Source organism: Lepisosteus platostomus, unplaced genomic scaffold (assembly GCF_059453375.1).
Source record: "Lepisosteus platostomus isolate fLepPlt1 unplaced genomic scaffold, fLepPlt1.hap1 Scaffold_95_H1, whole genome shotgun sequence".
Classification (NCBI taxonomy): Eukaryota; Metazoa; Chordata; class Actinopteri; order Semionotiformes; family Lepisosteidae; genus Lepisosteus; species Lepisosteus platostomus.
In genome coordinates, this window is record NW_028291707.1 from 93,599 (window position 1) to 118,694 (window position 25,096).

The 25,096-nt window shown below is 45.2% G+C and overlaps 9 non-coding genes across 9 annotated transcripts; 4 read left to right on the forward strand and 5 right to left on the reverse strand.

Moving 5' to 3' along the window:
- Positions 1-2,693: 2,693 nt before the first annotated feature.
- Positions 2,694-2,764, reverse strand: trnag-gcc (transfer RNA glycine (anticodon GCC)). The gene has a single exon. It is a non-coding gene; the product is annotated as a tRNA-Gly (tRNA).
- A 1,603-nt stretch (positions 2,765-4,367) lies between these two features.
- On the reverse strand, positions 4,368-4,449 carry trnas-gcu (transfer RNA serine (anticodon GCU)). Its single transcript has one exon. It is a non-coding gene; the product is annotated as a tRNA-Ser (tRNA).
- A 1,624-nt stretch (positions 4,450-6,073) lies between these two features.
- trnar-acg (transfer RNA arginine (anticodon ACG)) lies at positions 6,074-6,146 on the forward strand. The gene has a single exon. It is a non-coding gene; the product is annotated as a tRNA-Arg (tRNA).
- Positions 6,147-8,837: 2,691 nt separating this feature from the next.
- On the forward strand, positions 8,838-8,910 carry trnar-ccu (transfer RNA arginine (anticodon CCU)). Its single transcript has one exon. It is a non-coding gene; the product is annotated as a tRNA-Arg (tRNA).
- Positions 8,911-13,602: 4,692 nt separating this feature from the next.
- trnar-ucg (transfer RNA arginine (anticodon UCG)) lies at positions 13,603-13,675 on the forward strand. The gene has a single exon. It is a non-coding gene; the product is annotated as a tRNA-Arg (tRNA).
- A 1,549-nt stretch (positions 13,676-15,224) lies between these two features.
- trnas-uga (transfer RNA serine (anticodon UGA)) lies at positions 15,225-15,306 on the reverse strand. The gene has a single exon. It is a non-coding gene; the product is annotated as a tRNA-Ser (tRNA).
- A 1,535-nt stretch (positions 15,307-16,841) lies between these two features.
- Positions 16,842-16,915, reverse strand: trnan-guu (transfer RNA asparagine (anticodon GUU)). Its single transcript has one exon. It is a non-coding gene; the product is annotated as a tRNA-Asn (tRNA).
- Positions 16,916-18,358: 1,443 nt separating this feature from the next.
- LOC148630584 (U4 spliceosomal RNA) lies at positions 18,359-18,500 on the forward strand. Its single transcript, XR_015935144.1, has one exon. It is a non-coding gene; the product is annotated as a U4 spliceosomal RNA (small nuclear RNA).
- An 833-nt stretch (positions 18,501-19,333) lies between these two features.
- trnag-ucc (transfer RNA glycine (anticodon UCC)) lies at positions 19,334-19,405 on the reverse strand. The gene has a single exon. It is a non-coding gene; the product is annotated as a tRNA-Gly (tRNA).
- Between the last annotated feature and the right edge of the window lie 5,691 nt (positions 19,406-25,096).

Consider the following 25,096-nt stretch of genomic DNA (forward strand, 5'->3'; position numbering starts at 1 on the left):
TAAATTATTACATTATACACAATTTGAGTTCATTTTAAAAAGTAAAAGGTAATGAAAGGAATGCATTTTCATAAGAAAGATAATACCGATATGCATGTGATAATCTTCCTTATATCATGTAGTGCATCATTTGGACACTTTGTGGGCTTCAAATACAAAAAAAATCATGTTCTATGGTACAAGATAAATACCAAACTTAAGCTTTTATTTTAATTAGATTTCTTTATAAAGCATAAGCAATCATTTATTACATCGCTTCTTGAATTAAATCTTTTGACAAGAGGTAAGACTTCTGTTACATTTAAACCCATGTTTAGCTGTGTTTTTTAGATTTAACTGAACCAATTTCTGTGTGTGATAATGTCCTTGAATTCTGACAACATCACACTAAATTACATGATATAAAACAGCTAATGTTTCTAGAGATAACGTTTCTGAGATGCTTCTAATTACTTTTTATTACCAGGGACAGTTTAATTCACCTTGTACAGTACTGTAAGACCAAGATGCTTTTTTTAAAAGTTATTTAACATTTTATAGAACTTTGTCTACTATGGCAACATGATGTGCTTGGTGAAACTTGGAAAAATACTGCTTGGCCACTTATCTTAAGATAAAGATAGGATAAAGGTTTATCTTTTGCACCTACCTGACCCCCAGGGAAGGCCAATGCTTTCTAAGTTGATGGTTCCCTACAGTAGACTGTACTTTAATTTCAAAGGTAATGTATATTGACCCAAATCAGTTTTGGAATCCAATCTACTGACGAGATGGAGCACATCCTTTTTTCAGGATTTTAGCATCATACGTTTGGTATATTTAGTCCCTAATGCTGAAAGAAATGATCATAGAACATTTGGACACTTTGTGGGCTTGAAATACAAAGCAAATCATGTTCTATGGTACAAGATAAATACAAAACGTAAGCTTTTATTTTAATTAGATTTGTTTATAAAGCATAAGCAATCATTTATTACATTAATATATGTGAAAATAACATTTTAGCATCATACGTTTAGTATATTTAGTCCCTAATGCTGAAAGAAATGATCATAGAACATGACATCTAACCTTACCTGCGGTGTTTTTAATCCCTATTGCTCAATGCACGGTGAAAGCATTGCATACATGTGTCTGACAATTAGGAATTGACCCTGAGACAGTCATTTGCCTGTTTCACAAATGATCGTATTTTACTAGAGATTCTGTTTGGGATTCAGATGTGCATTCGGACAGCAATCCCTTTCAAGAAATGATACGTTCTGGATGAGGTCAAAGGTGCTGGAACACTGTATCTAGGATGTGTTTGCAGAGACTGTGTGTCTCCTGCTTCAACGCAGTGATAAACAGATGTGCTCCTTTAATTTATTGGTACATGCCCAGGGCAGTAAGCAGTCTGAGGATTTATTTCCAGATGGCATAGAGCAGTGAAGCAGTGAAGTAGTGCAAAACACTGGATCATTATATTATTAGAATCTATTCTACTTAAATTATTACATTATACTCAATTTGAGTTCATTTTAAAAAGTAAAAGGTAATGAAAGGAATGCATTTTCATAAGAAAGATAATACCGATATGCATGTGATAATCTTCCTTATATCATGTAGTGCGTCATTTGGACACTTTGTGGGCTTGAAATACAAAGAAAATCTTGTTCTATGGTACAAGATAAATACAAAACTTAAGCTTTTATTTTAATTAGATTTGTTTATAAAGCATAAGCAATCATTTATTACATTAATATATGTGAAAATAACATTTTAGCATCATATGTTTAGTATATTTAGTCCCTAATGCCAAAAGAAATGATCATTTGTTTAACATGCACAGGTCTGTCTCAAAGGATGCAGTACTCCTGAAGGGTCTCAAACCCTACATTTTGGATGCCTAGCTGTATCCCTCACATGTGGCACCTCAGAATGACTTCTAACCTTACCTGTGGTGTATTCAGTCCCTATTGCTCAATGCACGGTGTACATACTGCATACATGTGTCTTGAGAATGAGGAATGGGCCCCTGAGACAGTCATTTGCCTGTTTCACAAACAGGGACCTGGACCTAGACCTGGCCCGTACGGGGCTCAAACCCGCGACCTTGGCGTTATTAGCACCACACTCTAAACAACTGAGCTAACCGGCCTCACGACAGTGCTCCTCTCTGTGTTGCAAAAAATCAAACTCAGGGAATTTTGTCCTCCTTCGAATAGAAAGCTGTGTAATTCAGTGTACGGGCTTTCTCGTGCAGTTTCATGGTTCTTGTAACCCAAATCCTACACTGGCCTGAAGTGCCCCCCCATTTCACAGCATTTTTCAGCTGATTTAAAATGTACCTAAAGGAGAAGCATTATTGAAGACCATCAATTACCAAGAGCTTTTGTCAAAGGTTTTGGTGGTCATTTTGAATGACCACAGAGCGCTGTGACCTCGGTTTTACATCTCATCCAAAAGACAGCGCCCTTTTACAACACAGCATCTCCGTCACTATATTGGGGCATTGGGACCCGCACAGACCTCAGGGTGAGCGCCCCCCCGCCGGCACCATTAACACCGCTTCCAGCTGGAAGCTTTGTTTTTCCCTGTAGCTCATCCTCATCCAGGTACTGACCTGGCTCACACCTGCTTAGCTTCAGTGGGTTTTCAGTTGCGAGTTGCAAGGGGATGCAAGTGATGGAGCCGCTCGCTGCAAAAGCCACTGCATTGGCCGGGAATCGAACCCGAGCCTCCCGCGTGGCAGGTGAGAATTCTACCACTGAACCACCAATGCTCAGTGCCTGAGCCTTCAAAAAAGACGCTTTTTTGGTGCTCTGTGTAAAACGCGTCGACATCTGCTTCCAGCTGCAAAATGCCATTTGCGGACGCTGAAGAACTTATTTCCAAGGCAGCGGGTACAAGCGATTGGGCGTTTTAAAACCACCAGGAACAGCAAAGAGGCGCGCTTCTTTGCTTGTGCCGAAACACACCGACTGAAGGCGGACAACGTAGTCGGCAGGATTGGAACCTGTGCGGGGAGACCCCAATGGATTTCTAGTCCATCGCCTTAACCACTCAGCCACGACTACAGCAAGCCCCACTGCCGCTGCGTTCTTGCTACAATCTTACCTGGATCGCGAGGCGCCGGCGGAAGGCAAAATACAAGCCTTGCAGACAGACACGCCTCAGAGGACTTAAGGGTGGCTTCATGTCGGAATGATAAAGTCTCCCCGTCTGGACATGAAAATGCCACTTTGTTACACACAAAAAAAGAATCAACAACAGAGAAATGCCCACAAGCATTTGAAAAGCCGCACCACGTCGCACTTGAAATAGCTCTTACATTAGTGGTAGACACAGGAATTGTCTTTGTTTTGCGCGCTTACGAACGCCATAGAAAACGAAACAAAACAAAAGCCCTCAGCTCCTGTACTTGATTATAACGCCGTTACGTGTCGAAGCAGGAATTTACGTCATCTTACCACTGCAACATGGGGAATAGAGGGAAATGAACACACGCTACGAATCGTCTCAATCACTCCCTAGAGTCGTAAGGCACATTGAAGGGTGCACCCCCATCATTAATCGTTGGGCCTCTGTAAAAGGAAAGCTGTTGAGCAGTCTTTGAAACAGCTCGGATGAAACACTTGATTGCTTCCATGTGCATCTGGAGCCCACTTCTTATTTTCACTTCACGCCGCCCAAAGCATTTCTAAAACAGGAGATTCGCGTTTGGGAATGCGCCCTGCCCTACAAATAAAACAGGTCTACGGGTCTGAAACCTGCTCCACGGAAAACAGTTCTGTTGCGCTTTTGATCAAAGGGAGATTCTCTGTTCTTACTTTTTGATTACATAACACCCAAAGGGGCTTCTTTGGAGCTGGATTCCAACCAGCATCCTAAAGTTTCTTGGCGGTATCCTTTACAGTCCTCTGTTCGGTCGACAAGGAACAGAAGGGGGCAGCTTTCCTCACACATACAGTGCAATGTACTGTAGTGTTCCCCTTCATTGAATTCGCAGTTCTGCATCAGACCTCTAACTCGTTTCCTTAGCTTGGATTTAAGCCACGAAGCAGGCTTCTACTGTATAAACGTCTAGAGGAATCACAAACTATTTGAGAGGCCATCATCCCAGGGGGAACTGACAAAGTCTATCCCTAAACACCTAGCGCAGTCTCTCGAGAGACTGTCAAAAATCGCTTTCTCCGTTTGTGCTGCAAGTAAGTGAAAACGCGGTCTCAACCCAGAGCCACTTGGCAGCAGCGGCACGTAAATACTGTTACTACCACTGCTCGATACCAACGTTAGCCTACTATACCATGTTCAGCCACCGCTAGAAAATGTAAGGCTCTAGTACTGGAGCAAACAAAAGGAGAGCCAACGTCAAACGTAGAGAGCAACGAGGATGGGATTCGAACCCATGCGTGCAGAGCACAATGGATTAGCAGTCCATCGCCTTAACCACTCGGCCACCTCGTCGATGAAACCGGGCTGTCCAGACATGGGTTGGCGCGCTCCAGATGATCTTTTTCTTTTTTTTCCCTCGTACTCAAGGGTCCTTTTCCTGTTCCACATGCGATTTCAACATTTTCCTTGGGAGATGTCAAGCCAGCAAGCCACTGCTGTGGTTCAGTGGCCATTGTGGAGTTCAGTGGCCCTGTTGTACACAGAAAGCACATTGAGCTCCTTGGACATGAAAAGTTCCAGATAAAAGCCATTTGTCATCCTTTCTCTTGGTGTCGATGTTGCTATTGTATGTAAAGGTGGCAACTTGCTCAGCGAGCAGGCGGAGCACACACCGAATGCAGATGTGTCTGAGTGGTGTGTCCAAGTGGCTGCAAAAGGACAACACTACCGGGGCGCCGTTGCTTAGTTGGTTAAAGCGCTTGTCTCTTAAACAGGAGATCCTGAGTCCGAATCCCAGTGGTGCCTTCTTTGTTCTGTCTTCTCGAACAGAACTGGTCCTTACAGACAACCGCCTACGGCTAGACTTAATTAAATGCAAGTATTCATTTCCTGTCTTTAACGCAACTTGTTTTTCTTAAAATGGATGGAACTTGCAAAACATGAAATACAAACATTGCTAATCAGCGCTAGCGGCTGGCAAAAAAAAAGAAGTCAGCAATGTTTTTTTTCTTTAACCTTAACCCTGCTAATGGAGAAGAGTTAAACGACCGAGTCTATGCAGCTTAAACGGTGCTCATGTCGGGTTCTTAGCTGAAAGGGTGGTAAATCACGCTCACCCCAGTCCTTAATCTTTTAAAAGGATACAATATTGAACCTAGTCGCCACATCACATACATCCTGTTCAACGATAAAAAAGTGACATCTATCCTCGATCCAGAGTAAATCCCACGATGAGGGCATATTTTTTTCCACTTTACCATGAGTCGGGCTCAGCTGCACAGAGGCGAGAGCAGAGCAATGAGGTCACAGGGACAGGGGAGTCACACGCTGGCGGTTTGAACACGCGGAAGATCACTGAGGGATCCACAGTATATGGACCCTCCGTGCGCCATCAGTCCACACTCCGGACTCTGAATCCTGCCATCCGAGTTAAGATCTCGGCGGAACCTGAGGTACAGTTCCTTCTTAAAACGTAATCTGGTGAGCATTTCTAGAATCGTACTTGTATAGATGCAGCCTTTAATGTGTTGCTGGGTTAAAATTGATGACTTCTTGAACTTCAGTAGGCAACTGCCCTCTTGATTTCGGATTTAATTTCTTTATTACAGGGGCGCTTTTATGAAGACAGAGTCATGTTCAGGTACTTTGCTTGATGGAGGAAGCATATTTCGGACTCTGTGATCTGCTCACCTGGAAAGGTCTGCTGTACTACTACAAGAGAGAAGTAGAGTCTGGAAGAATGGACAATTTTATGATGCTTTGGAAGATAATGTTTTTTTTTTCTTTGAAATCGAAATGAATCAGAATATCAGTGCAAAAGACAAACTCTTGGTTTGGTTTAAAGAGATATGGTTTTAAAACAGACAAAATGTAGAAAACAGGTGTTTCTCACTTTTGGAAAAGAATGGACCGGGGGTAATATTTTACTAGGTGCAGTGCTCATCTCACTGGGTTACAGTCCTGCAATGTCACACCAGGGCCAGTGGCGCAATGGATAACGCGTCTGACTACGGATCAGGAGATTGCAGGTTCGACTCCTGCCTGGCTCGGGTCGTTTTTAAACACATCGGGCTACTCCCTAAGTAGTCTGTGCTACTTACTGCATTGTAATCGTACCCAGTAAGATATTTCCTTCATGTAAATGAACTGCACCTGACAGCTTTAGAAAAACACCTGGGCTCAGTACGGTGCTGAGAGCTTAGCGTTGCTGTTCTAATTAGCACGCACTGCATCGGCTATGAGCCCGAACTTTTCAATTATTCCGATCAGTAAGTCAACACGTAGTCCACATGAACGGTAGAAATATTCTCTTGTCTGTCTCTTGTTTGTATAGAACTGAATGTCCCTGACAATGTACTGTTAGTTTTAATTGAAGAACGGCATTTGTGTTCAAATATACCAGACAAGTTTATGTAACTGCTCATGCGACACTCAGTTGTAATTAGTCAAGAAAAAAAAGTCGAACAACAGCTGCGGGTTTGATTCTGAACGTATGAGATTGCAGCGCCTTTTACTTCCATTGACAAATGATAGAGATTCGAAGAGAGATCCTTCAGACCAGCAAGCAAACCCACGGCTTTTTCGGTTTTCTATCTAGGCAACGTTGGTGTCTGCAATAGCATACATGAAAGCGTGATGCAATTTCTGTGGCTACATTTGTTGCACGTCATGCACAGTAAGAGTGTTTCTAACACCAAATAAAAAGTCAACAATTAGCGATCACGCCTTCTCCTCAGTTAACCCACGGAAACCCTTGCTGTTAACAGTTCTTTACTGCGTGCTTTACCAGCACCTACATATCGTGTCGGTTCTTTCAGCTTTATTCATTAGGTTTTCAAAGGCATAAGTAGAGCACCAGAGGTGCGAACGCAAAATGTGTGGTTATCTGAAGAATTGCTTCCCATGGCGGCGGGTCCAAGTGATTTCGCGTTGTTATAGTACCAGGAAAGGAGAAGCGGCACTTCACTTCTGCCGCGCAGGCACAAGGCGACGTGCGGCAGACGCCGGAGTCGGCAGGTTTCGAACCTGCGCGGGGAAGCCCCAACGCATTTCGAGCCCATCGCCTTAACCACTCGACCACGACAAAAGCGAGCCCACCACCGCCGCATTCCTCCTATAATCTAACACGGACTGCGAGGTGGCTGCGGAAACCTTTTTAAAGTTGCTCTCCGTTAAAAAAAATACCTTTCACAAGATTTGTGCCGGCAGACAGACACGCCTCAGAGGGTTTAAGGCTGGCTTCACGTTCAAATGATAAAGTCCCCCAGTCCGGATGTCAAAATGCAACTTTGGCAGACAGAAAAAACATCAACAAACCAAAAATGTGGACAAGGATTTTACAAGCTGCACCACACTGCACTTTCAAAAGCATTTACATTCGTGTTAGACGCAGGAATTGCCTTTGATTTGCGCGCTTACGAACACCATGGAAAACGAAACAAAACTAAAGCCCTCAGCTCCTGCACTTGATTATAATCCCGTTACGTGTCGAAGCAGGAATTTACGTCATCTTACCACTGCAACACGGGGAATAGAGATGTAACGCAACGGGGGCTCAGGCGGGCGCCCTTGCCGCATCTGGTCGGCCCCATCCCGACTGGAGGCTCAAACCCGGGACTTCCGCGTCTCTCTGCAGCGACCTAGCCCCGTGAGCTAAAGAGAGATCTCTCCACAGCCCAGTAGCTGTGGTCCTGCTATCACAGGGAAGGGCGGTGACGTCACCCGCTCTTGTACGCCGGCTCTTACACAGTGCCTGTCGGCCGTAAGCGTTACAGAGGGAAATGAGCACAAGCTACGAATTGTCTCTAATCAGTCCCTACAGTTGTAAGACGCCTGGAAGCGTGCACCCCCATCATTAATCTTTGCGCATCTGTGCAAGGTAAACTCTGGAGCAGTCTCTGAAACGGCTCAAAGGAAACACGTGATTGATTCCATATGCATCTGGGGTTCATTTCTTATTTACATTTAATTCAAGGGAAAGGCTTGGGTCAGTTTCAGACGGCCTCCAACAGCGAGATTCAAGCGCCCCACCTTCAGCCCAATCTGCGCCGCCAGAACGACAACGGCTCCTCTGGTCTTTGGGGTGCGGTTGTGACCCCGTAACCTAAAGTGTTGGTGGCAGACAAATGGAGACTAACAGGTGATGTCCTAGGACATGACTACATTGTGACACTCGGTGGGGATGGTGACCATTGCTTGGAAAAGAGTGCGAGGCCCCTTTAGAAAAACATTTTGTTAACAGGCATTCTGCCTCAGCCTAAACACCTATAGCTTGCAAAGCGCATGCTATTAGACAGGCACCTCTGCAAGACCTTAAGAGTCTCTTAAACTAGTGATAGTAAGGTGTTCCCAATGGGCGATGTTTGGCTTTCAAATCATCTCTCTGTGGAAGCGCCGAGATGCAGCTGTTTAAGGCTTAGAAGCAGCTGACTGTTTCACTACCTAGCTGATTACTGTCAGTCAGGGAGCTCAGAGGTGAAAAGCCTGTCTGAGAGACAATTCGCCGTCGATGAGTTCAATATGTTCCGTACCAGCTCGGCGCACCTGAGATCATCTTGGTAGCCGTGTAGCTCAGATGAGTGAGAGCGAGTGTGTGTGTACCACCGTGATTGGATGCCGGTCCTTCTCAGGTCACAGTAAACCTTCTGCTGCCTAACTTTCCTAATTTTGGGGATCCCTTTGAAAAAGCAAAGGAAAAAAAAAACTGGCTCTTCATCAGCGTGATCGACCCAACCCAGTGTGCCCCAGTGGCCTAATGGATAAGGCACTGGCCTCCTAAGCCAGGGATTGTGGGTTCGAGTCCCATCTGGGGTGCTACTGTCCCTTTTTGAGCGTACAAATGTCCTTTTGATTTGCAAAGCTGCAACCCCACCTTACTCAGTGAGCGTCTCTGCTTTTCTCTCACATACAGTTGGGAGATGTCTTGCACTGAACGGCCTGCTTCAGATCACGCCACAGCACTTCAATGGGATTGGGGTCAGGACTCTTACTCGGCCATCCCAAAATACGGAATTTCTATTGTTTCAGCCACTCTGTTGTTGATGTACTCCTTTGTTTTTGTCATGCTGCATGACCCAGCGTCTTTCGAGTTTTAGATCACAGGCAGACACCCTGACATTCTGCTGTAGAATTTCCTGATACATCTTGGAATTCATCGGTCCCTCGATGATTGCAAGCCGTACAGCCTCCGCTATGCTTCCCAGGTGGGATGAGGTTTTGGAGTTGGTATGCAGTGTTTTGTTATCTCCAAACATAACGTTGTGCACATTTACCAACATGTTCAACTTTTGTCACTGTCCACAGAACATTGTTCCAGGAGTTGCTGTGGAACATCCATGTGGTCTTTAGCAAACTTGAGAGGGGCAGTGGTGGTTTTTTTGGGGGGGAGAGCAGTGGTTTCCTCCGTGGTGACCTCGCATGATCACCGCTCCTGTTCAGATTTCTTCTTATGGTGGACTCATAAACACAGACGTAAGACAAAGTCAACCACCTGTTCGCTAGATCCCATCCCCACTCAGCTAGTCAAAGATTCCCTCGAAGGACTGGCAGGACCTATAATTAGTATGATGAATGCATCGCTTGCGTCAGGCGTTGTACCTGATCAATTTAAGGTAGCGGTTGTTAGACCGCTCTTAAGAAGTCAAATTTGGATCAACAAGTTCTTAACAACTACAGGCCTGTCTCAAAGGTCCCATTTCAATCTAAAAGTCTTGGGAGAATAGTTGTTGCCCAACGTCAATCATATCTGGATTCAAATAATATACTTGAGAAATTTTAGTCTGGTTTCTGAAACTGCATTAACAAGAGTCGTAAATGATATTCTCTTAGCTACTGATGCAGGGAATGCAACAGTGCTTGTGCTTTGCTTCTAGATCTTAGAGCTGCCTTTGACACGGTTGACCTCTCTGTTTTGTTACACAGGTTTGAGTTTGAGGTTGGCTTATCTGGAACTGTCCTTCAGTGGTTTACTTCACATTTTACTCATCGTTTTCATTATGTTCAAATATCTAATAATTGTACTGCTTCATCAATGTCACCAGTTCAATTTGGGGTACCAGAAGATCAGTGCTGGGACCAATATTGCTCTCTCTCTCTACATGCTGCTGCTGGGTAGGATAATATGAAAAAATAATATGAACTTTCATTCATATGCTGATGACACTCAAATAAACATTTTGTTTACACCAAACGACAACTCTTCTATTATCAGTTTAGTTAAATGCATTAAGGAAGGAAATACTTGGATGTGTGAAAACTTTTTGTTACTCAACTCTGAGAAAAATGAGGATCTGTTGATCGGAGGCAACAATACTGATAGGACTACTATAACTTCAGCACTTAACTCAGAGGATTTAAACATCTGCCTCAAAGAGACAGCACGTAACCTTGTTGTGAAAGGCGCTATATAGAAATACATTGATTTGAATTGAATTGACAATGTAAAATGTTGTGTGTGTTGTTTGTTAAACAAGACTGTCTTTATTTATCAAAAAATAAAAGGAATTTGCTAGGAATGCAAACGTTAGGTTGCGCTTCTTCATGCTGCATCGTCGGCATGAGTGGAGCTTTTTAAACGTCTGTACTTACTGTGCCCCATAAGAAATCGTTTGTCCCCATTCAAAAGAGATTGTGCGATGTCCTGCAGTGTTCGCAAAGCAAACCTTTGACAGTTTGAAAAGAGGAATTTATTCTGCTTCCTGTGCGTGCAGTAGTTACAAAGTTGAACGTCTTTACACGATCTGCTGCAGTTTTCAGTGGGCGGGCTTTGTCAGAGGGCTTGGAAAAACGCACTGTGTTTCGGCTCGGGAAACATCATGAGAAGTGTCCTGCATGTTTTCTGTGTATAGCTGTCTTTTAACGCATACAGAATTCATTCGAAATCATTGATTTCTCCAATTAACAAGGTTCCCTTAAAGGATGAGTCAAAGTAACGTCTAATCGGATTAGTTTCCTTAGAGCTGGTTCAGAGTTTGCTCAAGAGTTTACCTTTCACAGATGCGCAAAGAAAAATGTTGGGGGTGCACGCTTCAAGGTGCCTTACAGCTGTAGGGAGTGATTCGAGACGATTTGTGGCGTGTGCTCGTTCCCATATACCGTACGCCCCGGGGTGCAGTGCTAAGATGAAGTACAATACCGCTTGGGCACGTAACGGCGTTACACGCAAGTGCGGGACGTGAGGCTTTTCGTTTGTTCATTTTGTTTTGCTCTGCTTTGCTTTGTTTCGTGGTCAAGAGGCGTAAGGTAAGTCGTAATCCAGGGAGAACACTGGTGGCAAACAGTCCGAGGTGAGAGGCGAGGTCCAAAGTCGAAAAGGCAGAAGGGGAGTCCAATATCCAGAATAAACGAGGTAATGGAAAAAACGCCAGGTAGAGCTCTCAAGGAGTAGACTCAATACCAGCGGGAAGCAAGTAAAGATGGTAAAAATAGCACTGCGTACCCCACGGTGGAGTGTGTGCAGGTGGGTTAACTCGTGCGGCGGCGTTTGTTAATAATCACCCTCTGCTGGTGCTGTTTAGATTGCTTAAGAGTTGGTCTTAACTGCCTGGCGGTCATGACAAGCTCCTCTTTAAGCTGTGGTTTAGTTTTGCATTCATGTGTTTCTAGAGCAGTTATTTATGGGGGTGGGTGGGTCCTTCACAGAGGCTCAGGACAAATCCCCTGCATGAAAGTCTACTGTGTGCGTTCAAACAGTCACAGGTCAAGAGCCAGGCAGGAGGACAATGGACAGATGAGCCAACGAACTAAAAATAAAAGAACAGATATGAAAAAGCCACCATCTTTTTCTTTTTGACATTTTCCGACTTTCATGCAAGCCAGGACAAAGTTGCTCGTAGCTACTTGTGGATTCAAATACTCTATCGAGTGCTTTGATGAGTTTTTGCAATTTGATTGTCGTCCTGTCAGCCTGTTTCTGTTTTTTTTTTTTCAATCTAGGGATGGAAAGTATGAGGGAAATGATGGAGCAATCAATAACCGCTCCGGAAAAATGGCAGAAAGAAATGATCCGTCACTAAGGACATTTGTGAAGCAGAGGAGTGACATCACCACAAAGGCGACTTATTCTGCTGATCGTTTTGGTGAATAATGATTGAGGCGTGTTAAGAGAAAGGTAGCTGCGTCAGCATGCTTAGGCTGCAAAGGATAAAGCAAAGGTTTACTCCATGCTGAAAAGAGAAGAAAAGAAGCACAACGTTTCGACTGTGGAGCCTTCTGCACCATCTTCTTTAGCGATGGTGATGATGTTTACATTGGAAAAACTGAGACACGCATACTGGAGGGGCTTGAACCACCAACTTTTCAGCACCACAGAGTCTGACAGTCTTTTGTGCACCCTACATTTGCAGGTTTATGGTCAAAGAAAACAATCACTTGCGCTTCTTGCAGCCGGCAATCTTTTTCCACTGACAACCAAGAAATGGATTTCATCTTTCACAAGCTGTATGGATTTCTTCAAAAACAAGTTATTCCAGAAAGGAAATGAATTCTTGCATTAAACTGAACCAAGCTGTACATGTTTGTCTGAAATGAGACATTCGGCACAACAAGACACGGAGAGAGGCACCGCTGGTATTCAGACCCAGGATCGCCTGCTTACTAGGCGGGCACTTTAAGCCACTAGGGAACAGCGCCAGCGGAGCACCGCGCTTTTACAGACACTTGGACACATCTGCGTTCGGTGTGCACTTAACCTGCTCTCTGAGCCCGTTGCCTCCGTCCCATTTAATAGCAGAACTGACGCCAAGAGAAATGATGAGAAATGGCATTTATCGGGCACTTTTCATGTCCAAGGAGCTCAATGCCCTTGACACCTCCCCAAGGCGACAGAGCTGTGCATTCTTTGGCGACACCATTTTTTCTTTTGTTTAATTTCTATACTTATTGATAGAATAAAAACGATATGTCATGTACTGTAAGGGAAATGTCTCTTTTCATGGGGAAAGCTAGCACCAGCAAATGTTGTGTTTAGAAGAAGTGATTTAACATGACACGTGACCTAATTTACCGGAGCAAAAGCTCACCCAGCAAGCCCTGCTTTACTTCTACAGGAGAGAAGTACTGTAGAGTCTGCAAGATGTTCAGCTGGGTAGCTACGTCAGCATGCCTCGGCTGCAAAGGAACAAGTAATAGGTTTATTGCATGCTGAAAAGAGAAGAACGGAAACACAGCGTTTCGACTGTGAGGTCTTCTCACACCTGAAGAAGCCTCACACCTGTAAAAGGCTCCATGGTTTTCTTTCTTCTCTTTTCAACATGGAATACACCTATTGTCTGCAAGATGTGACAATTTCATGGTGTTTTGGAAGAAAACCTTTTTTCTTTGAATTCAAAATCAATCGGAATTTCAGCACGACACATCAACACTTTTTCTGTTTTAAGGAGATGATATTTTAAACCTGATAAAAATAGTAGGAAACACAAGTTTCTTGCTGTGAAAATTTAGATGGGGAAGTGTACTACTAGTAGCAGTGTAGAGCTCTCTGTGGTGGAGTGCAAGCGCATGTTCTATGGGCCAGTGGCGTAATGGATAGCGCGTCTGATTTCGGATCAGAAGATTGTAGGTTTGAGTCCTGCCTGGCTCGTGAGGCTTTTAAACCTCTCAGGTTCCTCGGTAACAGGTTGCCGTCATGTATATGAACTATAGAAAAGCATTTGCCACAACCCGTAAATTAGCACGCAAGTGCGGGCTGGTGAACACAGAACTGTATGGAGATCATCTCCAGCTCCGAGCTCAATTGCAATGAAAAAACATGCCGAACAGAACTGGAGAGCAGCTGAATTTGTGCTCAGTAGGGTGGGGAGGACTCAGCATTGCTATTGTTCTAATTGGCATGAACTGCAGGGGATCTGAATCAGAACATGTCAGTCAGTTTGATCATTGCGTCAATATGTAGGCCACGTTAATACAGAATTATTACTTTGTCTGTCTCGTCTTTGTATATAGCTGAATGTCCCTGACAATTTCATGTTAGTTTTTAAGAACGACATTGGTGCTAATATATACATATATAGCATATAAGGAACACGTAAAAGTTTAGTCCATGCTGAAAAGATAAGAAAACCGCCACAACGTTTCATCTTGGAATAAATCTTTACTTGTTGTTTTGCAGCCTACCCATTCTGACCTAACTCCTCCCTTGAAATTCCCTAACAGATAAGGGTACGTAACGGCTCATGCGATGCTCAGTTGCAATTTGTCCCAAAACAAACAAGAACAGCAGCTGAGGGTTTGAGTTTGAACATGCACTGTATTAAAGCAGCTTTTATTTCCATTGATAAATGCTAGATATTCCTACAGAGATTCTCCAGGTGAGTAAGCGATTCCTGTTTCTGTTTCTATTTCTGTTTCATATATACAGTATATATATGTTACATGTGTCTCTGCAATAGTATAAATGTGTTATACACTATCAGGGGCTGCTTTTTTGTGCACCTCATCTACAACAAGGGTTTTTTTTTTCATTTATGTTTGTGGACCTTCACCATTTGAGGAAGTGAGTTAGATAAGAAAGTTACAGGTATGGTGAGCAATGACTGACAAAGGCACGTACTGCGTATTCCTTACAGAAGTGTAAGCAATTTGTTCTAAAAAACACCGGCTAAAGTCCAACATCGTTAGCAATCTTATTACTTAAACAGAATTAACATCAATAAACTGTAAGGTGCTGGTACATGCGAGTAGATTTGATCTTCTATTAAACAAAAATGCAATTACAGCTCTAAAAAGGTCAACCTAGACTTCTGTAACAGATCTGTTCAGGTCATCGCTGTTTCTCTGACCTTGTGAGTCTTTGGAATTTTAAAAGTGTATTTTGCTTGCCTTTCATGTGGTCTGTGTACAAGTCACTGTGGCGTATGCGGTCCTACACAGCCTTGCTATAGACGTGACGAGCCTCCGCTGTTGCAATGGAGAACAGGTTCAGTACGGAGCTGCCGAGAAAATTCAGCTGGAAAGCTCGTTGCAGAAAAGCATCGTTCTCTGTGTCCAGCGGCAAAGCGTCCATCGTGGGTGCTGAAGAATCGATTTCACAGGCTGTGGGTCCAGGCGATTTAGAGTGTTAAAGGTCCCAGCGAAAACAAAACAGCGCTGGTCCTTTTACACGCACGCACGCAACCAAATGCAAAGGACGCCGTAGTTGGCAGGATTTGAACTTGCGCGGGGAGACCCCAACGGATTTCAAGTCCGTCACCTTAACCACTCGGCCACGACTACAGCAAGCGCCGCGGCCGCTGCCTTCTTGCTACAATCGAACAGGGAGTGCGAGGCGGCGGCGGCAGCGGAGGCAACTTTTTTCAAGTTCGCTCTCCGTTTAAGAAACCTTTTACGCCATACGTGCAAGCACACACACACACACCTCAGAGGACTTAAGGGTGGCTTCAAGTTGGAATGATAAAGTCTCCCCGTTCGGACATGAAAACAGAACGTTCTTAGACAGAAAGCAATCAACAACGGAGACATGTGGACGACGATTTTAGTCACTGCACTTTGAATAGCATTTTTACTCCAGTTACAGGAGATGCACCAATGGCCCTTGACCTACGCTCTTACCAATGCCTTGAACATTCAAACAAAACAGCCCTCAAGTCCTGCGGTTTAATATAACGCTGTTACGTGTCGAGGCAGTATTTGACTCTGTCCTACCGTTGAGACACGGGGCGTATATGGAAATGAACACATGCTACGGATCGTCTCTAATCGGTCCCTACAGTTGGAAGGCTCCTTGAAGCGTGCACCCCCATCATTCATCTTTGCGCATCTGTGAAAGGTAGACTCTTGAGCAATGTTTGAGCCAGCTCTAAGGCAACTAGTGCTATTGGACAGACACCTCTGGAAGATCCTAAGAGTCTCTTAACACCACTTCCAGCAGCAAGCTTAATTGTTCGCTGGAGGTCTCCCACCCAGGTACTGACCAGGCAAAGAATCACCAGTACATTGAATGAGGAAGTTAATCCTGAAATCCAATTACATATCTCAAGGTAAGACAAATCCATAAGAACATGTCTTAGTATTACTTCGTTTACATTAGTATGGCACTGAGTTGGAGCTCCTCTTTAAGCTGTGGTTTAGTTTTGCATTCATGTGTTTCTAGAGCAGTTATTTATGGGGGTGGGTGGGTCTTTCACAGAGGCTCAGGACAAATCCCCCGCCTGAAAGTCTAATGTGTGCGTTCAGACAGTCACAGGTCAAGAGCCAGGCAGGAGGACAATGGACAGAAGAGCCAACGAACTAAAAATGAAAGAACAAATATGAAAAAGCCACCATCTTTTTCTTTTTGACATTTTCCGACTTTCATGTAAGCCAGGACAAGGTTGCTCGTAGCTACTTGTGGATTCAAATACTCTATTGAGTGCTTTGATGAGTTTTTGCAATTTGATTGTCGTCCTGTCAGCCTGTTTCTGTTTTTTTTTTCAATCTAGGGATGGAAAGTATGAGGGAAATGATGGAGCAATCAATAACCGCTCCGGAAAAATGGCAGAAAGAAATGGTCCGTCACTAAGGACATTTGTGAAGCAGAGGAGTGACATCACCACAAAGGCGACACATTCTGCTGATGGTTTTGGTGAATAATGATTGAGGCGCGTTAAGAGAAAGGTAGCTGTGTCAGCATGCGTAGGCTGCAAAGGATCAAGCAAAGGTTTACTCCATGCTGAAAAGAGAAGAAAAGAAGCACAACGTTTCGACTGTGGAGCCTTCTGCGCCATCTTCTTTAGCGGTGATGATGTTTACATTGGAAAAACTGAGACATGCGTCCCTGGGTGGGCTTGAACCACCAACCTTTCGGTTAACAGCCGAACGCGCTAGCCAATTGCGCCACAGAGACTGACAGCCGCTTGCGCTCCCTACATTTGCAGGTTTATGGTCAAAGAAAACAATAACTTGCGCTTCTTGCAGCCGGCAATCTTTTTCCACTGACAACCAAGAAATGGATTTCATCTTTCACAAGCTGTATGGATTTCTTCAAAAACAAGTTATTCCAGAAATGAAATGAATTCTTGCATTAAACTGAACCAAGCTGTACATGTTTGTCTGAAAAGAGACATTCGGCACAACAAGACACGGAGAGAGGCACCGCTGGTATTCAGACCCAGGAATGCCTGCTTACTTACGCCAAGAGAAATGATGAGAAATGGCATTTATCGGGCACTTTTCATGTCCAACTGCTGCAGTTTTCAGTGGGCGGGCTTTGTCAGATGGCTTGGAAAAACGCACTGTTTTTCGGCTCGGGAAACATCATGAGCAGTGTCCTGCATGTTTTCTGTGTATAGCTGTCTTTTAACGCATACAGAATTCATTCGAAATCATTGATTTCTCCAATTAACAAGGGTCCCTTTTTGAACCTGCCAGAAGCATTCTTTCAATGAAACAGATTTACTCCGGGGAAAGGCAGCATGACATTGAGAGTAGCTCAAGCTTTCAGCACCCGTATCGGACTGCATGTTTGCAGACACCGCTCAGAATCCCCTGTAAGATTCTCTTTCAATTCCGTTTTGCAGTGCTTTAGCTCTTTCAAAAGGCTTCGCTTTGCTAGTCACAATCCAAGGCTCATGACAGCATTTGAAAACATTTTTCTGCTTGGAAGGCAGCTATGCTCACCACTATACCACCAACGTACGCCCACAGGCGCCCTGCAGGACACCACCAGAGAATGCTCACGATTTCGGAAGCTGTCTCCGGGACGTGCTGATTCCACACATCCTGAATAAATCATGATATTGTTAGTTGCTGTAGCTAGACGTTCAAATGAGTTTCATGGCCAGATGGACTGTTTCCTCCAGCGGTATAGTATTGCAGTGAGACAGCACGATGCCTGCAAGACTATGTCACGCTAAACGCCACAGATTGTGTTTGTCCGTTCGTGTCAGTCGTCCTGCAGCCACGGGAAGTGGGACACAAACATGCTGCAATGCTTTCAAGACGTTAGGATTTGTTTGTGTAACATCCGAGAAGAGTACTTGTGGCTTGAATGTGAACTGTACGTGCCCGCCCCCTTTCCTCTGTAGTGCATGAGTTCCTCCCGGCACGCCCTTCGTCATTGTTCTGTCATCTTGTATTTAAAGGGTTGTATTTCTGCTGCTGAAAATAAGCAACGGTTTTCTCACAACGCCCTTTGTTCCCAACGGAGCCCTTGTCTGTCATGAAATTCTTCAAAACCTCAAGCTAGAAGAAGAAGAAGACGACAAATATGAAGCGTTACCGCAACGACATGCCATGAGACGATCGATAACGATTTCCATAGGATCCCCGCGGTTGCCTAGCAACCGTCAGCTTTGCGCAGTGGCAGTATCGTAGCCTGTGAGGTTTAGCCGAGGCGCGATTATTGCTAGTTGAAAACTTTTCCCAATACCCCGCTTCCGCCGGTTTGCAATACAATCGGCGAAAGCAATTTTTGACAGTCTCGTCAGAGACTGAGCAAGGTGTTTAAAGACAGATTTGGTCATGGTGACATCATGGTAGAAAGAAACGAGCTTGTTACGTCTCAACAGAAACGCTCTTTAGCTCTTTCAGCGTTATGCAGAGAACAGCGTCTGTCGAGATCACTTTTGAGTCAGCGCGAAACGCCGTGTGCTGTCAGTTTGATTTCATATTGCTCGTAGCGGCGCCCGGCTTTTGTCTGTCAAAGTTAGGTTGCGCTTCTTCATGCTGTATGGTCGGCATGAGTGGAGCTTTTTAAACGTCTGTACTTACTGCGCCCCATAAGAAATGGTTTGTCCCCGTTCAAAAGAGATTGTGCGATGTCCTGCAGCGTTCGCAAAGCACATCTTTGACAGTTTGAAAAGTGGAATTTATTCTGCTTCCTGTGTGTGCAGTAGTTACAAAGTTGAACGTCTTTACACGATGTGCTGCAGTTTTCAGTGGGCGGGCTTTGTCAGATGGCTTGGAAAAAACGCACTGAGACATCATGAGCAGTGTCCTGCATGTTTTCTGTGTATAGCTGTCTTTTAACGCATACAGAATTCATTCGAAATCATTGCTTTCTCCAATTAACAAGGGTCCCTTTTTGAACCTGCCAGAAGCATTCTTTCAATGTAACAGATTTACTCCGGGGAAAGGCAGCATGACATTGAGAGTAGCTCAAGCTTTCAGCACCCGTATCTGACTGCGTGTATGCAGACACCGCTCAGAATCCCCTGTAAGATTCTCCTTCAATTCCGTTTTGCAGTTCTTTAGCTCTTTCAAAAGGCTTCGCTTTGCTAGTCACAATCCAAGGCTCATGACAGCATTTAGAACCAATCGCCACTGCGTTGGCCGGGAATCGAACCCGGGTCAACTGCTTGGAAGGCAGCTATGCTCACCACTATACCACCAACGCACACCCGCAAAAGCCCTGCAGGACACCACCAGAGAATGCTCACGATTTCGGAAGCTGTCTCCGGGACGTGCTGATTCCACAAATCCTGAATAAATCATGATATTGTTAGTTGCTGTAGCTAGACGTTCAAATGAGTTTCATGGCCAGATGGACTGTTTCCTCCAGCGGTATAGTATTGCAGTGAGACAGCACGATGCCTGCAAGACTATGTCACGCTAAACACTACAGATTGTGTTTGTGTTGGACAGTTGGACCCTACAGCTGGATCCTCGTCGACAACCTGAATAGCTTATTCAGAAGCAGTGCTGGTCCGGGAACGAACCAGCTTCTTCCCAGGCACAAGAGTGACTTGTGAGGACTCGCGGTCACACTCTGTGCATAGAGACTTTCTACCAGCCAGCCGGACTGCTGGTAGATCCCCTCGGAGCAACGACTGCCCTGCGCGCTGCAGTCAGATTCCTCCGCTCGTCCTACTCCGAGCTGCACCTTGACTGGTTGGCCGGTAGCCAGAGGACGCCGGGACAACGCCCATTGGACAACCGCTGGAACAGAGGCTGCAACAGAGCCTGTCAGCTGGTTTGGTGTTCGTGCCGGGAAATTCCAAATCCATACACAGTGGATAACTAAACCCCATGTTCTACATTGCGTCTCGAGAATTCAATTGTACCTCAACACAAGTTGTTATCAATTTAATTCATGAGTAATGTATTTACTTCCGAGTTTAGAGTAACAGTGGGTAATAACACTGATTAGCGATTTGGTAACTGAACGATATATATTGACATATATTCTCTGTTGTGTATCTCTTTGTGTTTGCATCTCTTCGGGATTATATACCTTGTATATTGATAACCCTCACAGTAAGGTCTGCCACTCGTATCCAGGCAGACTAGTATATGTTTGGTGGACAATTTATATTAATAAATGTATCTAGTGTATTGAACCCCTGTGTGTGCGTTGTTAGTTGTTCTGACGATTGATTTTCTAAAAGCCCCAACTAACAATCTCGTGATTACTGCTACAATAAATAATTGTCTCAGTAAACCCATCAAACCATTACATTTAATGGCGTCCCTGGGTGGGCGAGTTTAGAATGAAATGAGAATCAGTCGCACAGAATAACTGATGTTGCTGTGAGTTCAAGTTCAGCACAGCACCGCGGCTTCTATACGCGAATACCGGGTGTGCTGATAACTGCGTAAAGAAATCCCCCTGTTTTCTAGCGTTTAGTGTAACGTGTGCTGATTGGAAATCCATCTGCTCGGGTGTCTAGATTCCATACTGTATTTTGGAAAAAGAAAAAAAAAAAGTAATACTCTTAAAGTTTCTCTGACGTGTAGCGGTGAGGCTTATTAATAGAAAGAATTAAGTGTTCTGAGCCTTCCCAAATGAGGCCCCATTTCTCTGTTCATCTCTGTGGTGCAGCCACAGAGAAACTATTCATGCAAGATGTTTTCTTTTGATAAGGACAGCTCCCAAAGGGGGATGCACTTAGCTAAGCCTGGCTATCATGATCAATGGTCATCCATTGGCGCCTATCTGTCTAGGGAGTGCCAGTTGGACATCTGGACTGCATTACTAAGTGTCAGGAGTAAGTGACTCATATCTCACCTTGATCAACCAATCAGGGACTGGTAGGGCCGAGTAACCCACATGGGACTCTGATGCCCATGGAACTTTCAGCCAATCAATGAGCTGAAGTTCCTCCAGGTAAAAACAGGCAACACAGAGAGCCTAGAGATTCAGATTCAGAAGGGAAGATTCAACAAGATTCAGATTCAGATTCAGATTCAACAATTCTAAAGGGAATTCAAAGGAGAATCCCAAGGGCAGGACATTCTCGCAGCGCGCCTCCTGACCATCCTGAGACTCAGCCCGGACAACCATGGAACGGCCAGTATGTCCGAGTGCCAGAACCTTCCTTTGTTCTAAGAGTCTAGAGTGGAGGTTGCCAGAGAGTAACCAGCAGCAGGCCTTGTGAACAGGTCGGAACTGTGGACAGCTGAATCACTATTCAGAACTAGCTCTTCATCAGGAACGAACCGGTCCTCTTCCTGACTTGCTGGGACCCACAGTCATCTTTTCTCCTGTGCACAAACTTTGCTAGTTAAAGCCAACAGTGAGCATCAGCAGCGCACCGTCGCAAGCCGCACAGCACAGCCTGGCACGGAGCCAGAGAGCGCGGATTGGACAGCAACAGCCTGCAACTGCTTCTTTGAGTCCGCAGGAGATCTGAATCCCCAAAGATTGGATGAGTATTCAACTTCAATGCATTACAGCTCGAGAATTCAATTGTTATCCCAACCAGTTGATATCAATTTAATTCCTAAGAGTTATGTACTTGTTTTGAGTATCTAATGTAGAAGTTGTAACCAAGTTCATTTATGAAACGGTCTTAATGAATGATATACTGAACGTATGTCCTCTTGATATGTGTAACACTTTGTAACTGATTGAATATATACCTTTTGTATTCTGATAACCCTCTCGATAAGATCTGTTAGGTTTATATGCATATTCTATGTATTAATAAATGTATCCTCGTGTATTAGTACCTGTGTGTGTGCGTTGTTTGAGTTATATCGCATGGTTGGATTCTAAAGCCATCAAAAGAATCAACTTTGTGATTTACTGCTACAATTAATAATTGTCTCAGTAAATGCCCAAACCCTACAGAACTGGTGCCTTCAGAGAGCCACTATGATTACATATTTGGCGTCCCTGAACCGGTTTTCCCTACAGACGTAATGACAATGGCTGCTAAAATGTCTGAAGTGGAGTCGCTTATAAGTACTATTTCTAGCGACGACAATCCTGGTTACTGGAGTGGTATCGAAAAGTTGAACTTTGATGATATTGAGAAGCTGCAAGTAGATTTAGTAGCTAAGGTAGCGAACCAGCTTAACACAGGAGGGTCTGTGAAAGCAGTTCTGGTCCTATCGAGTTTCACCTTAAATCTAGCTAAACAGCTGGAACTGTCTTTGTCTGAGCTGACAAAGTTTCAAAAGCTTCAGGGAACGCTAGAAAGATATAAGGCGGAGCGAGTTGAGTTGTTGGATATAATCAGAGAAAAGAGAGTGAAAAATGAGGAAAGTGAAGACTGACTCAGGGAAGTTTTAGGTAAATTAGATGACTTGTCTGCTAGAGAAACTGCGGCTGAGGTAGCTAGGAGAGACCTGGAAGCGAGCTCGAAAGAAAAAGAAAAAGAAATTGAGAGTTTAAATGAGCTCAGCCAGGAAAGGCAAAAGGAGTCAGATGCTGCCGTACTGGAAGCAAAATAGACTAGATCCCACTTGCATGCCAGCCCACCTAGCAGCCCGGAGCGCTCACCCAGCGCGCCGGGAGGAGGTTTCTCCCGGCCAGGGTCTGTGGTCGGATCGGCATGGGGGAGATCGCCGAGTCCTGCGCGAAACGCAAGGGCGAGTCAGTTCAGACATAGACCCCCTGCTCCTGATCACGGCCGTCTCCCTGCCCGCGGAGAAACCGTAAAAATTAACCTCCACTCCCTGAGGCAGTTAGCCAAAGATGTAGAAAGGTTTGACCCGTCAGTGTCAGGGAATAATGTGGAGACCTACATCGATGAGCTGAGATATACTTTGCAGTTTATGCCCGAAGCGTCCGAACAGGAAAAGGCTATGTTAGTAAGGAAAACTACCAGCCGAGCGGTCCACGAGTGGATGTCTAGACAAGGACCGGAGGTCTGTAATAGCTTTGAGGAGCTGTGTCAGGCAATGATCGGAGAATTTTCGGCTTTTATCGATCCCATAGCTGCCGTGGCCGCTGTGCACCATATTAAGCACGAAAAAGCTGAAGCCCCTCGCGACTATTATCAGAGGCTTAGGCGCACTTATTTTGCAGGGCGGAATGAAGAGGGTTGCGAAGAGAACGTGAATTTCAAAGGTTTATTCATTGCTAATCTGCATCCCTCAGTCAGGAAAATGATTGTGATGCACACTGATGCAAAAGCGATGAAAATGGCTGACATTAGAAGGTTGGCTCAAAAAGCCTGGGGAGCTGAAGTCTCTGCTTCCTCAGAGCGAAAACCTGCTAAAACGGCCGTGTTCGCCACTAAAGCCAGCAGGGTTGACGACTCGCCTCAGCTCGAGGCAGCTGAGGTTCCTGAGCTCGCTAAGCCCCGGCGCAAAATAGGCAGGCAGGACCGCACTAAGCGTCAGAGCCGCCGTGAGCGCTACGGGGAAGGCAAGGGCTCAGGCAGAGCCTATCATAAGACTGGACGAAGGGAGTCGACTGCAGCCCGCCTGGCCAGGCTTGAACAAGCCCTGCCTGAGAGATCAGGACAGGGTAAACCTTCCGCACCGAATGCCGGAAGTGTGAATGAGCTTAGGGGGACCACGCCCCTTCTCACTGGAGGAGGCGGGGATCCGTCCCAAGCCCCTCCCTCAGTCTATCTGATTGGGTGGGAGGGTTCCTGCCTGGAAGAAGGCTGTGACTCTGAGCTGGGCGCTGACCCCGCCCCTGAAGTCAAAGAAAAGGCAGGCTTCCAACAATTCTTAGGGAATCTCAGCCAGAAAGGCAAAGCAAGGCGTATTTATATCAAGGTTTCTCTTGAAAACGTCTTAGATAGAGAAGCACTGATTGACACTGGGGCTGAAATTAGTTTGATGTCAGCCGATCTACTCAGCGAGCTCAAACGAGTAGCGAAAGGAAAAGGCATCAGACTTAAGGTAGAACCGTGTAAGATAGATATTTCCAGCTATACCCAGGATCATGCCAGGATCACACACCGAGTTTGGGTGGCACTTAGGTTCGGGCCAATGAACGTGGTGCATCCTGTTTACATCTCTAGGTTTAAAACAGAGCCACTACTCATTGGCCAAGACCTGCTTGACAGGCTGGAGCCTCTGGTGGACTGCCAGCGTGGAAAATTGTGGGCTCAGGTCAAAAACCCTAAGCCTGTTGCACAGCAAAAAGGGGGATTCAGTGGTTATGCTGTGATCACACAGTGCCCACTGAACACTATAGCTGAGTTGGAGGTTCCTCCTGGTTCCTCTGGACGAGAATAAATGTCTCTTCTTGCTTTCCAAAACTACAGGGAAGTCCTGCCCAGGCCAGCACTCCCACGGTCTCCCAACTACAGGAGCAGTGCTCCGAGCAGCTGCTTGACCCGCCAGGTAAAGCACACCCCCTTTTCATCCCTGAAGAAGAGTGGATCTCCCTGTCCGGTAATGAATGGGAGTCCTTTCTGTGCACCCTGGTACCTCAGGGGGTCCAGGAATACCACCCCATGGTGGTGGGAGGGGGTCCAGGTGGCAGAAGTGCAGGTTGATGATGTAATTCTTAGCCTCAGCTCTGAGAAGTCCATAATCAGTGAAGGTCTGTTCGAGGACCTGTCGCCAAGCTGTCAGGTGACCCTGGTGACGCAGTCACAGGTTCTGTGGTGGGCACCCCCATCTCATAGGTCCATTTGGAGCAAAGGAAGCTGTGTAGCTTCCATCTCCATCGGAAAAAGGAAGTTTGCTCACTACTTCCTATTGGAAGTACCTATTGGTTCGACTGGGCGCCCAGCTGGACACAGTAAACAGTGTGCTGTGGACACGGGTGGACCCAGATGCCCACTCTCTAAGCGGTGACCCCGAGAACATTCGGTCAGGTCAGACGATTCCTCAGGCCTGCCAGGTAGTAAACGAATCAGACCTGATCGTTCCTGCGTCAACAGCAGGGTTTCCAGTA